The 10,235-nt window shown below is 37.3% G+C and overlaps 1 protein-coding gene across 1 annotated transcript in view; it reads right to left on the reverse strand.

Moving 5' to 3' along the window:
* Positions 1 to 10,013, reverse strand: part of LOC145204467 (uncharacterized) — a 29,917-nt gene extending 19,904 nt beyond the window's left edge. The window contains exons 1-18 of the mRNA XM_080077032.1: positions 9,825 to 10,013; positions 9,186 to 9,307; positions 8,679 to 8,873; positions 8,040 to 8,161; positions 7,534 to 7,727; positions 6,886 to 7,008; positions 6,381 to 6,575; positions 5,741 to 5,863; positions 5,236 to 5,430; positions 4,596 to 4,718; positions 4,091 to 4,285; positions 3,451 to 3,573; positions 2,946 to 3,140; positions 2,306 to 2,428; positions 1,801 to 1,995; positions 1,162 to 1,283; positions 656 to 849; positions 8 to 130 (exon numbers count right to left, since the gene is read on the reverse strand). The gene's annotated coding sequence lies outside the window, so the exon portion shown is untranslated. The remainder of the gene's footprint in view (positions 1 to 7; positions 131 to 655; positions 850 to 1,161; positions 1,284 to 1,800; positions 1,996 to 2,305; positions 2,429 to 2,945; positions 3,141 to 3,450; positions 3,574 to 4,090; positions 4,286 to 4,595; positions 4,719 to 5,235; positions 5,431 to 5,740; positions 5,864 to 6,380; positions 6,576 to 6,885; positions 7,009 to 7,533; positions 7,728 to 8,039; positions 8,162 to 8,678; positions 8,874 to 9,185; positions 9,308 to 9,824) is intronic.
* Between the last annotated feature and the right edge of the window lie 222 nt (positions 10,014 to 10,235).

The following is a 10,235-nucleotide window of genomic DNA, read 5'->3' on the forward strand; positions in this document are numbered from 1 at the left end:
ACCTAACCTGATTTATTGTGCTTTGTGTTCTGGCTCCATAGTTTGCACTCAACCGTCGAACAGTGTGTTTCTCTTTCCAAAGAAGCTCAGGTTGCTAACGCTGCCGATGATTGCTTGAAGCCTTCATAACCTAAACAAATGTCATCTATAAATAAATATTACGTAAATCAATGTTTTGAACATAACAGACAATCATTGTTCTCAGAACACTAGCTATCCGGATGCCACAAGACCAAATTTCCTTTTTTTAATTACTCATTTAATTTTCCGCAATTTCGATATTTTTTCCGTATGTTCCGAAATGTCTTAAAACGTACAATTATGTGTGTATAAGTTACTCAAGCAGATGTCATTGATCCCAAACCTCTGTCCCTTGACACTTTCTAATTCCCCCCAGAATTATTTGCTTACAAAACCCTCGCAATCCCAAATTTCTGCTCAAAGAACTAAGTTTAAAGTAGTAACAAGATCGCCCAGTCTAGTTAAATATACAACTCTGCCCATTAAACCATCGCTTTGGACTATAACTTGGAAACGAGGTACAAGCGTTACTTAAACACGACCCACCCCCAAAAAATAAGATATTTCACAACCCCTGTTTGTCGAGATGGCTTTGTTTCGTTAACACCAATTGTCACCATTATCTTTGACTTACTTTTTTATTTTTTGTTCTGCACCATGTGTATTGCCTGATGTACGGTGTTCATTCAAATTTTTTCGTTTTCGGGTAGACATTATCGAGTTCGGCTTCCCACAGGTTTCAGATATGCGTCGTTAGTAAATGGATGATGCTTGACAAAACAGATTCTGTCATGTCCTAGTGGGAAACATCGTACAGCGCTCTTACAGCTGAAAAGAAATCAAAAAATGACAGCATGCTTGAAAGAAATAAGTCAATGAGAGACTTGTATTAACACACATGTAATACAACTGAACCCTAATTTGTGTGCGGTTAGGTGCCGCTAATAATGCAATAACATGGCTTGCAGATTAAATGGTTTGCAACCAAAGTATGCACACACGACGACAGTTTGAAAATGCTAGACAGGGGTCTACTATCATACCATTGCAAGAATGTACACAAAATAAATAGCATCAATGTAGTACTGACAATATCGCTGTTCCACTCGTCAGTATGGCAATCAATATATTGAACCTAACCTGATTTAATGTGCTTTGTGTTCGGCTCCATAGTTTGCATTCAACCGACAAATAGTGTGTTTCTCTTTCTTAAGAAGCTCAGGTTGCTAACGCTGCCGATGATTGCTTGAAGCCTTCATAACCTAAACAAATTAAATTGATAAATAAATGTTCCCTGAAACAATGTTTTGAACATACCAGACAATCATTGTTGTCAGAACACTAGCTATTCCGATGCCACAAGTTTAAATTTACATGATTTTTAATTACAAATTTAATTTTCCACAATTTCGATAATTTTTCCGTATGTTCCGAAATGTCGTAAAACGTACAATTATGTGTGTATAAGTCACTCAGACAGATGTCATTTATCCCAAACCTCTATCCCGTGACCCTTTTCTAATTCCCCCCAGAATTATTCACTTGCAAAACCCCTGCAATCCCAAACTTCTGTTTAAAAAAATAAACTTAAAGTAGTAACAAGATCGCCTAGCTAAGTTATATATACAACTCTGCCCATTAAACCATCGCTTTGGCCCATAACTTGGAGACAAGCTGCTTAAGCACGAACCCACCATAAAACTTAGACATTTCAAATTCTCTGTTTGTCGAGATGGCTTCGTTTCATTAACACCCATTGCCACCATTTTTTTGACTTACTTTTTTATTTTTTTGTTCTGCACCATGTGTATTGCTTGATGTACGGTGTTCATACGAATCTTTTCGTTTTCGTGTAGACATTATCGAGTTCGGCTTCCCACAGGTTTCTGATATGCGTCGTAAGTAAATGGATGATGCTCGAGAAAATAGATTCTGTCGTGTCCTAGTGGGAAACATCGTACAGCGCTCTTACAGCTGAAAAGAAATAACAAAATTTCAACGGACTTGAAAGAAATAAGTCAATGAGAGACTTCTATCCACACACATATAATACAACTGAACCCTAATTTGTGTGCAGTGAGGTGCCGCTAAGAATGCAATAACATGACTTGCAGATTAACGCTTGCAATCAAAGTATGCACACATGACGACAATTTGAAAATGCTAGACAAGAGTTAACTGTCATATCTTTACAAGGATGTAAACAAAATGAATAGCATCAAAGTATTACTGACAATATCGCTGTACCACTCGTTAGTACGGCAATCAACATATTGAACCTAACCTGATTTATTGTGCTTTGTGTTCTGGCTCCATAGTTTGCACTCAACCGTCGAACAGTGTGTTTCTCTTTCCAAAGAAGCTCAGGTTGCTAACGCTGCCGATGATTGCTTGAAGCCTTCATAACCTAAACAAATTGAATTGATAAATAAATGTTCCCTGAAACAATGTTTTGAACATACCAGACAATCATTGTTGTCAGAACACTAGCTATTCCGATGCCACAAGTTTAAATTTACATGATTTTTAATTACAAATTTAATTTTCCACAATTTCGATAATTTTTCCGCATGTTCCGAAATGTCGTAAAACGTACAATTATGTGTGTATAAGTTACTCAGACAGATGTCATTTATCCCAAACCTCTATCCCGTGACCCTTTTCTAATTCCCCCCAGAATTATTCACTTGCAAAACCCCTGCAATCCCAAACTTCTGTTTAAAAAAATAAACTTAAAGTAGTAACAAGATCGCCTAGCTAAGTTATATATACAACTCTGCCCATTAAACCATCGCTTTGGCCCATAACTTGGAGACAAGCTGCTTAAGCACGAACCCACCATAAAACTTAGACATTTCAAATTCTCTGTTTGTCGAGATGGCTTCGTTTCATTAACACCCATTGCCACCATTTTTTTGACTTACTTTTTTATTTTTTTGTTCTGCACCATGTGTATTGCTTGATGTACGGTGTTCATACGAATCTTTTCGTTTTCGTGTAGACATTATCGAGTTCGGCTTCCCACAGGTTTCTGATATGCGTCGTAAGTAAATGGATGATGCTCGAGAAAATAGATTCTGTCGTGTCCTAGTGGGAAACATCGTACAGCGCTCTTACAGCTGAAAAGAAATAACAAAATTTCAACGGACTTGAAAGAAATAAGTCAATGAGAGACTTCTATCCACACACATATAATACAACTGAACCCTAATTTGTGTGCAGTGAGGTGCCGCTAAGAATGCAATAACATGACTTGCAGATTAACGCTTGCAATCAAAGTATGCACACATGACGACAATTTGAAAATGCTAGACAAGAGTTAACTGTCATATCTTTACAAGGATGTAAACAAAATGAATAGCATCAAAGTATTACTGACAATATCGCTGTACCACTCGTTAGTACGGCAATCAACATATTGAACCTAACCTGATTTATTGTGCTTTGTGTTCTGGCTCCATAGTTTGCACTCAACCGTCGAACAGTGTGTTTCTCTTTCCAAAGAAGCTCAGGTTGCTAACGCTGCCGATGATTGCTTGAAGCCTTCATAACCTAAACAAATTGAATTGATAAATAAATGTTCCCTGAAACAATGTTTTGAACATACCAGACAATCATTGTTGTCAGAACACTAGCTATTCCGATGCCACAAGTTTAAATTTACATGATTTTTAATTACAAATTTAATTTTCCACAATTTCGATAATTTTTCCGCATGTTCCGAAATGTCGTAAAACGTACAATTATGTGTGTATAAGTTACTCAGACAGATGTCATTTATCCCAAACCTCTATCCCGTGACCCTTTTCTAATTCCCCCCAGAATTATTCACTTGCAAAACCCCTGCAATCCCAAACTTCTGTTTAAAAAAATAAACTTAAAGTAGTAACAAGATCGCCTAGCTAAGTTATATATACAACTCTGCCCATTAAACCATCGCTTTGGCCCATAACTTGGAGACAAGCTGCTTAAGCACGAACCCACCATAAAACTTAGACATTTCAAATTCTCTGTTTGTCGAGATGGCTTCGTTTCATTAACACCCATTGCCACCATTTTTTTGACTTACTTTTTTATTTTTTTGTTCTGCACCATGTGTATTGCTTGATGTACGGTGTTCATACGAATCTTTTCGTTTTCGTGTAGACATTATCGAGTTCGGCTTCCCACAGGTTTCTGATATGCGTCGTAAGTAAATGGATGATGCTCGAGAAAATAGATTCTGTCGTGTCCTAGTGGGAAACATCGTACAGCGCTCTTACAGCTGAAAAGAAATAACAAAATTTCAACGGACTTGAAAGAAATAAGTCAATGAGAGACTTCTATCCACACACATATAATACAACTGAACCCTAATTTGTGTGCAGTGAGGTGCCGCTAAGAATGCAATAACATGACTTGCAGATTAACGCTTGCAATCAAAGTATGCACACATGACGACAATTTGAAAATGCTAGACAAGAGTTAACTGTCATATCTTTACAAGGATGTAAACAAAATGAATAGCATCAAAGTATTACTGACAATATCGCTGTACCACTCGTTAGTACGGCAATCAACATATTGAACCTAACCTGATTTATTGTGCTTTGTGTTCTGGCTCCATAGTTTGCACTCAACCGTCGAACAGTGTGTTTCTCTTTCCAAAGAAGCTCAGGTTGCTAACGCTGCCGATGATTGCTTGAAGCCTTCATAACCTAAACAAATTGAATTGATAAATAAATGTTCCCTGAAACAATGTTTTGAACATACCAGACAATCATTGTTGTCAGAACACTAGCTATTCCGATGCCACAAGTTTAAATTTACATGATTTTTAATTACAAATTTAATTTTCCACAATTTCGATAATTTTTCCGCATGTTCCGAAATGTCGTAAAACGTACAATTATGTGTGTATAAGTTACTCAGACAGATGTCATTTATCCCAAACCTCTATCCCGTGACCCTTTTCTAATTCCCCCCAGAATTATTCACTTGCAAAACCCCTGCAATCCCAAACTTCTGTTAAAAAAAATAAACTTAAAGTAGTAACAAGATCGCCTAGCTAAGTTATATATACAACTCTGCCCATTAAACCATCGCTTTGGCCCATAACTTGGAGACAAGCTGCTTAAGCACGAACCCACCATAAAACTTAGACATTTCAAATTCTCTGTTTGTCGAGATGGCTTCGTTTCATTAACACCCATTGCCACCATTTTTTTGACTTACTTTTTTATTTTTTTGTTCTGCACCATGTGTATTGCTTGATGTACGGTGTTCATACGAATATTTTCGTTTTCGTGTAGACATTATCGAGTTCGGCTTCCCACAGGTTTCTGATATGCGTCGTAAGTAAATGGATGATGCTCGAGAAAATAGATTCTGTCGTGTCCTAGTGGGAAACATCGTACAGCGCTCTTACAGCTGAAAAGAAATAACAAAATTTCAACGGACTTGAAAGAAATAAGTCAATGAGAGACTTCTATCCACACACATATAATACAACTGAACCCTAATTTGTGTGCAGTGAGGTGCCGCTAAGAATGCAATAACATGACTTGCAGATTAACGCTTGCAATCAAAGTATGCACACATGACGACAATTTGAAAATGCTAGACAAGAGTTAACTGTCATATCTTTACAAGGATGTAAACAAAATGAATAGCATCAAAGTATTACTGACAATATCGCTGTACCACTCGTTAGTACGGCAATCAACATATTGAACCTAACCTGATTAATTGTGCTTTGTGTTCTGGCTCCATAGTTTGCACTCAACCGTCGAACAGTGTGTTTCTCTTTCCAAAGAAGCTCAGGTTGCTAACGCTGCCGATGATTGCTTGAAGCCTTCATAACCTAAACAAATTGAATTGATAAATAAATGTTCCCTGAAACAATGTTTTGAACATACCAGACAATCATTGTTGTCAGAACACTAGCTATTCCGATGCCACAAGTTTAAATTTACATGATTTTTAATTACAAATTTAATTTTCCACAATTTCGATAATTTTTCCGCATGTTCCGAAATGTCGTAAAACGTACAATTATGTGTGTATAAGTTACTCAGACAGATGTCATTTATCCCAAACCTCTATCCCGTGACCCTTTTCTAATTCCCCCCAGAATTATTCACTTGCAAAACCCCTGCAATCCCAAACTTCTGTTTAAAAAAATAAACTTAAAGTAGTAACAAGATCGCCTAGCTAAGTTATATATACAACTCTGCCCATTAAACCATCGCTTTGGCCCATAACTTTGAGACAAGCTGCTTAAGCACGAACCCACCATAAAACTTAGACATTTCAAATTCTCTGTTTGTCGAGATGGCTTCGTTTCATTAACACCAATTGCCACCATTTTTTTGACTTACTTTTTTATTTTTTTGTTCTGCACCATGTGTATTGCTTGATGTACGGTGTTCATACGAATCTTTTCGTTTTCGTGTAGACATTATCGAGTTCGGCTTCCCACAGGTTTCTGATATGCGTCGTAAGTAAATGGATGGTGCTCGAGAAAATAGATTCTGTCGTGTCCTAGTGGGAAACATCGTACAGCGCTCTTACAGCTGAAAAGAAATAACAAAATTTCAACGGACTTGAAAGAAATAAGTCAATGAGAGACTTCTATCCACACACATATAATACAACTGAACCCTAATTTGTGTGCAGTTAGGTGCCGCTAAGAATGCAATAACATGACTTGCAGATTAACGCTTGCAATCAAAGTATGCACACATGACGACAATTTGAAAATGCTAGACAAGAGTTAACTGTCATATCTTTACAAGGATGTAAACAAAATGAATAGCATCAAAGTATTACTGACAATATCGCTGTACCACTCGTTAGTACGGCAATCAACATATTGAACCTAACCTGATTAATTGTGCTTTGTGTTCTGGCTCCATAGTTTGCACTCAACCGTCGAACAGTGTGTTTCTCTTTCCAAAGAAGCTCAGGTTGCTAACGCTGCCGATGATTGCTTGAAGCCTTCATAACCTAAACAAATGTCATCTATAAATAAATATTACGTAAAACAATGTTTTGAACATAACAGACAATCATTGTTCTCAGAACACTAGCTATCCGGATGCCACAGGACCAAATTTCCTATTTTTAATTACTCATTTAATTTTCCGCAATTTCGATATTTTTTCCGTATGTTCCGAATTGTCTTAAAACGTACAATTATGTGTGTATAAGTTACTCAAGCAGATGTCATTGATCCCAAACCTCTTTCCCTTGACACTTTCTAATTCCCCCCAGAATTATTTGCTTACAAAACCCTCGCAATCCCAAATTTCTGCTCAAAGAACTAAGTTTAAAGTAGTAACAAGATCGCCCAGTCTAGTTAAATATACAACTCTGCCCATTAAACCATCGCTTTGGACTATAACTTGGAAACGAGGTACAAGCGTTACTTAAACACGACCCACCCCCAAAAAATAAGATATTTCACAACCCCTGTTTGTCGAGATGGCTTTGTTTCGTTAACACCAATTGTCACCATTATCTTTGACTTACTTTTTTATTTTTTGTTCTGCACCATGTGTATTGCCTGATGTACGGTGTTCATTCGAATCTTTTCGTTTTCGGGTAGACATTATCGAGTTCGGCTTCCCACAGGTTTCAGATATGCGTCGTTAGTAAATGGATGATGCTTGACAAAACACATTCTGTCATGTCCTAGTGGGAAACATCGTACAGCGCTCTTACAGCTGAAAAGAAATCAAAAAATGACAGCATGCTTGAAAGAAATAAGTCAATGAGAGACTTGTATTAACACACATGTAATACAACTGAACCCTAATTTGTGTGCGGTTAGGTGCCGCTAATAATGCAATAACATGACTTGCAGATTAAATGGTTTGCAACCAAAGTATGCACACGCGACGACAGTTTGAAAATGCTAGACAGGGGTCTACTATCATACCATTGCAAGAATGTACACAAAATAAATAGCATCAATGTAGTACTGACAATATCGCTGTTCCACTCGTCAGTATGGCAATCAATATATTGAACCTAACCTGAGTTAATGTGCTTTGTGTTCGGCTCCATAGTTTGCATTCAACCGACAAATAGTGTGTTTCTCTTTCCTAAGAAGCTCAGGTTGCTAACGCTGCCGATGATTGCTTGAAGCCTTCATAACCTAAACAAATTAAATTGATAAATAAATGTTCCCTGAAACAATGTTTTGAACATACCAGACAATCATTGTTGTCAGAACACTAGCTATTCCGATGCCACAAGTTTAAATTTACATGATTTTTAATTACAGATTTAATTTTCCACAATTACGATAATTTTTCCGTATGTTCCGAAATGTCGTAAAACGTACAATTATGTGTGTATTAGTTACTCAGACAGATGTCATTTATCCCAAACCTCTATCCCGTGACCCTTTTCTAATTCCCCCCAGAATTATTCACTTGCAAAACCCCTGCAATCCCAAACTTCTGTTTAAAAAAATAAACTTAAAGTAGTAACAAGATCGCCTAGCTAAGTTATATATACAACTCTGCCCATTAAACCATCGCTTTGGCCCATAACTTGGAGACAAGCTGCTTAAGCACGAACCCACCATACAACTTAGACATTTCAAATTCTCTGTTTGTCGAGATGGCTTCGTTTCATTAACACCAATTGCCACCATTTTTTTGACTTACTTTTTTATTTTTTTGTTCTGCACCATGTGTATTGCTTGATGTACGGTGTTCATTCGAATCTTTTCGTTTTCGGGTAGACATTATCGAGTTCGGCTTCCCACAGGTTTCAGATATGCGTCGTTAGTAAATGGATGATGTTCGACAAAACACATTCTGTCATGTCCTAGTGGGAAACATCGTACAGCGCTCTTACAGCTGAAAAGAAATAACAAAATGACAGCAGGCTTGAAAGAAATAAGTCAATGAGAGACTTGTATTAACACACATGTAATACAACTGAACACTAATTTGTGCGCGGTTAGGTGCCGCTAAGAATGTAATAACATGACATGCAGATTAAATCGTTTGCAACCAAAGTATGCACACACGACGACAGTTTGAAAATGCTAGACAGGGGTCTACTATCATACCATTGCAAGAATGTACACAAAATAAATAGCATCAATGTAGTACTGACAATATCGCTGTTCCACTCGTCAGTATGGCAATCAACATATTGAACCTAACCTGATTTAATGTGCTTTGTGTTCGGCTCCATAGTTTGCATTCAACCGACAAATAGTGTGTTTCTCTTTCCTAAGAAGCTCAGCTTGCTAACGCTGCCGATGATTGCTTGAAGCCTTCATCACCTAAACAAATTAAATTGATAAATAAATGTTCTCTGAAACAACGTTTTGAACATAACAGACAATCATGGTTGTCAGAACACTAGCTATTCCGATGCCACAAGTTTAAATTTACATGTTTTTTAATTACTCATTTAATTTTCCGCAATTTCGATAATTTTTCCGCATGTTCCGAAATGTCGTAAAACGTACAATTATGTGTATATAAGTTACTCAGACAGATGTCATTTATCCCAAACCTCTATCCCGTGACCCTTTTCTAATTCCCCCAGAATTATTTACTTGCAAAACCCCTGCAATCCCAAACTTCTGCTTAAAGAACTAAACTTAAAGTAGTAACAAGATCGCCTAGCTAAGTTATATATACAACTTTGCCCATTAAACCATTGCTTTGGCCCAAAACTTGGAAACAAGCTGCTTAAGCACGAACACCCCATAAAACTTAGATATTTCAAATTCTCTGTTTGTCGAGTTGGCTTCGTTTCATTAACACCAATTCCCACCATTATCTTTGACTTACTTTTTTATTTTTTTGTTCTGCACCATGTGTATTCCTTCAAGTGCGGTGTTCATAGGAATCTTTTCGTTTTCGGGTAGACATTATCGAGTTCGGCTTCCCACAGGTTTCTGATATGAGTCGTTAGTAAATGGATGATGCTCGAGAAAATAGATTCTGTCGTGTCCTAGTGGGAAACATCGTACAGCGCTCTTGCAGCTGAAAAGAAATAACAAAATGTCAACGGACTTGAAAGAAATAAGTCAATGAGAGACTTCTATCCACACACATGTAATACAACTGAACCCTAATTTGTGTGCGGTTAGGTGCCGCTAATAATGTAATAACATGACATGCAGATTAAATGGTTTGCAACCAAAGTATGCACACACGACGGCAGTTTGAAAATGCTAGACAGGGGTTTACTGTCATACC

This window comes from Phallusia mammillata, chromosome 8 (assembly GCF_965637545.1).
Source record: "Phallusia mammillata chromosome 8, kaPhaMamm4.hap1.1, whole genome shotgun sequence".
In the NCBI taxonomy this organism is placed as follows: Eukaryota; Metazoa; Chordata; class Ascidiacea; order Phlebobranchia; family Ascidiidae; genus Phallusia; species Phallusia mammillata.